The sequence below is a fragment of the Rhinopithecus bieti genome, unplaced genomic scaffold (genome assembly GCF_001698545.2).
Source record: "Rhinopithecus bieti isolate Rb0 unplaced genomic scaffold, ASM169854v2 scaffold_39746, whole genome shotgun sequence".
Taxonomy (NCBI): Eukaryota; Metazoa; Chordata; class Mammalia; order Primates; family Cercopithecidae; genus Rhinopithecus; species Rhinopithecus bieti.
Genome location: NW_016816960.1, coordinates 192,957 through 196,943, shown reverse-complemented (window position 1 = coordinate 196,943; position 3,987 = coordinate 192,957). Strand labels below are relative to the sequence as shown.

Here is a 3,987-nt window from a genome sequence, read left to right as displayed (position 1 = left end):
ACTTGGACTCGGGAAGGGGAACATCACACACCGGGGCCTATTATGGGGGGGGGGGGGTTTGCATGGGGATTTATACCTGGTATAAATGACGAGTTGATGGGTGCTGACGAGTTGATGGGTGCAGCACACCAACATGGCACAAGTATACATATGTAACAAACCTGCACGTTATGCACATGTACCCTAGAACTTAAAGTATAATAAAAAAAAAAAAAAAGAAAGAAAGAAAGAAAAGGAAAGAAACAACAGGGAGCTGCCAAGCGGGGTGTGTGTGAGATGGGTGGAGGCTTGCTCTGGAAAGCATCATCTGACAGGGCAGAGGAGGAGGCGGAGACAGCCAGTTGTAGGAAGGAACAGCAAGGCTGTTGGTCAAAGTTTTCTATTGTTTTCATTAGCAAACTGACAATCAGTGCAACTTTTGTAACAGAAAAATGATTATGACGGCCTGGCGCAGTGGCTCACTCCTGTAATCCCAGCACTTTGGGAGGCCGAGGCGAGCAAATTACCTGAGGTCAGGAGTTCGTGACCAGCCTGGCCAGCATGGTGAAACCCCGTCTCTACTAAAAATACAAAAATTTGCTGGGCATGGTGGTGCACGCTTGTAATCCCAGCTACTGAGGAGGCTGAGGCAGGAGAATCCCTTGAACCCGGGAGGCGGAGGTTGCAGTGAGCTGAGATCATGCCATTGCACTCCAGCCTGGGCAACAAGACCGAGACTCCATCCTCCTAAAAAAAGAAAAAGGAAAAGACAAAGAAAAATGGTTATGACATGACTTTCCCAGAGGCAGGTCAGCAAGATAATCCAGTTTTCAGTTTGTCCCAATTCCCAGTTTTCTGGGAATTCTGACCTCCCTAAAGACTTTCTGTTTCTGTTTGAAGCTGTAGACTGTCCATGGACCTTCCTTCTGGCCCTCAGCCACCACCCAGAGGATGCAACTCCAGAATGAACACACTAGGAGTCAAGAAACTTGGTTTCTAGCCCTGCTTTTGCCACTTTCCCTCTCTGTGCCCCAGGCTCCTCATTTGTAAATTGGTTGTGTTGGTATGATTGTTTTCCAGGCTTCCTTTCAGGTTCAAAGCTTTTTTTTTTTTTTTTTTTTGAGACAGGGTCTCACTCTGTAACCTAGGCTGGAATGCAGTGGCACAATCACAGCTCACTGCAGCCTCCTGAGCTAAAGCGATTCTCCCACCTCAGCCTCCCAAGTAACTGGGACCACAGGCATGCACCACCACACCTGGCTAATTTTTTTTTCACTTTTGTAGAGATGGAGTCTCCCTCTGTTGCCCTGGCTGGTCTTGAACTCCTGGGCTCAAGTGATCCTCCCTCTTTGGCCTCCCAGAATGCTGGAATTATAGGCGTGAGCCACTGCTCCTAGTCTCAAGACTTCTTTAATCCGGTCTTCTTGCAACCGGCCTTCCAGGTCCTCTCTCAAATGTTCATTTACCCCTTGACTCGCGGTGTCTTTGTGATCTTGGAGACCCTCCTCTGTTCTATCCGTCTGCCTGTCTTACCTCCTTCCTCCTCTGTCAAGGGTGTCACTGCAGTGTCCAGCTCCAGCTCCTGGCTGGGACATGAAAGAGCTCTACTGACAGGTAAAGGCCTCTGAACCTTAGGGGGTGAGCTTGTGAAAGGAGTGACAATTCCCACTTCCCTGGGTTGTGATAAAGAACAACAGACTGCCTTGTGGAAGTCCCCAGCCTGGGGTCTGAGCACCAGGCACCCAGCTTACCTCTACACCTTCCCTTTCTCTCAGCCTTATTGAGTTCTAGGGATTCAAAGTCCCTCCCACTTTTAATTGCATTTATTTTAATGCTGAATTTACTCCTGTGCCATAATTTTTTGTTTCTTCAGTTTCTTCTGGGATATCTTTTTCTTCTGGGCAACCTCCTCTTCTGGTTTAGGAACAATCTGTTCCTTTTCAGTAAGGACCATCTCGATGTGGCAGGGAGAGCTCATGTATGGGTTAATCTGACCACGAGCTCTGTAGGTCCTGCAGAGCATCTTAGGTGCTTGTTCACTTGGATATCTTCAATGACCAGAGAATCTACATGGAAACCCTTAAGTTCAGCATTACTCCCTGCATTTTTAAGCATGTGCAGCAAAAATTCAGCACTCTTTTTGGGCCACTGACCTTGTGTCCAGCCCCACTGCTTGGCCTGGGCGCACCTGCCAACCCCACCGTTGTAACGTCGGAATGATGCTCCGTGGCTTTTCATATATACATACCCGTGATGGCCTGGGCAGTTTCACAAGTGTTCTTAAAGTGAACATGAAGATTGGAACCTCTTGATTTGCATGATTTTGTGGGGTTCTCTGGGTCAAGTGAATAGTGAACCATTTTCACAGATTACCTCAGGCTGCTTAAGGCAAGAGGAAGAGCGGTGGCTGCTGGGAGATCTCATGAGAACTTCGAATTGAAAGTTTTACATACATCGCCCCTTGAGTTCTCACAATGAGGTTGGAATTTGTTCTCCTTAGACAGATAAGGAACTGAAGGCTCAGAGGAGCTACACAACTTGCCCAAGGTCACAGAGGGAGGTCCAAGAAACTCACAACCAAGCCATGAAAAGAAATAGTTACTCAGTATCCTATGCACCCACCACTGACTTTTATCATTATTATTTTGTTGTTGTTGTTGAGACATAGTCTCCGTCTGTTACCCAGGCTGGAGTGCAATGGGGCGATCTTGGCTCACTGCAACCTCCACCTCTCGAGTTCAAGCAATTATCCTGCCTCAGCCTCCCAGATAGCTGGGATTACAGGTGTACATCACCACGCCCGGTTAATTTTTGTAATTTTAGTAGAGATGGGATTTCACCATGTTGGCCGGGCTGGTCTCGAACTCCTGACCTCAGGTGATCTGCCTGCCTTGGCCTCCCAAAGTACTGGGATTACAGGTGTGAGCCACCGTGCCCAGCCCCAGCATTGACTTTTAAAAATACTCAGTGGCTCACACCTGTAATCCCAGCACTTTAGGAGGATGAGTGGGGAGGATCACGTGATCACAGGAGTTTGAGACAAGCCTGGGCAACATGATGAAACACCGTTTCTACAAAAAATACAAAAATTTACTGGGCATGGTGGCATGCACCTGTGGTCCCGGCTACATGAGAGGCTAAAGCAAGAGGATCGCCTGAGACCAGAAGTTTGAGGCTGCAGTGAGCTGTGATTGTACCACTGCACTCAGTCTGGGTGACAGAGCAAGACTATCTCAAAAAATAAAATAATAAAATAAAATAATATATATAAATATACATCGTGATCCCCACTGCTAGACCCCACACAGGCCCTAAGGAACTGACAGAACAGAGTAAAACAGTCTGGCCGGGGGGAGCCTGTCCAGCGGGTGCTGCTACACAGATGGGGAGGCGAGGGCAATGGGGTGGGTTGTGCTCAGCAGCCTGGGACAGGAAGAGAGAAAGAGGTGACATTTACTTCTTCCTGGGGAACAGTAGGAGTTCCCAGACTCCCTCATTCACTGAGAACATCCTGATATTTCACCTGGTGGCGAATTGTTGCTGGTGGCAGGACAAGGCAGAGGAGGGCCTTCCAGGCTCCCTCAAAGACATGGAGTCAAGAAGCTGAGGCATATATCTTTCCTGTTCTCCCAGGGGACGCACTCTCCTCCCCCTCCAGCCTGGACAGCATTGCATTCATTTTTCTCTTGTTTTTTTTGTGCATGATTTTTTTCTTTTTTTTTTTTTGAGACTGAATCTCACTTTGTTGCGCGGGCTGGAGTGCAGTGGTGTGATCTCAGCTCACTGCAACCTCCACCTCCCAGTTCAAGCAATTCTCATGCCTCAGCCTCCTGAGTAGCTAGGATTACAGGTGTGTGCCACCACACCTGGCTAATTTTTTTGTATTTTTTTTTTTAGTAGAGATGGGGTTTCACCATGTTGGACAGGCTGGTCTGGAACTCCTGACCTCAAGTGATCTGCCTGCCTCGGCCTCCTAAAGTGCTGGGATTACAGACATGACCCACTGCG

The 3,987-nt window shown here is 48.2% G+C and overlaps 1 pseudogene; it reads right to left on the bottom strand.

Moving 5' to 3' along the window:
- Positions 1 to 1,819: 1,819 nt before the first annotated feature.
- On the bottom strand, positions 1,820 to 2,339 carry LOC108517627 (60S ribosomal protein L17 pseudogene; annotated as a pseudogene).
- Between the last annotated feature and the right edge of the window lie 1,648 nt (positions 2,340 to 3,987).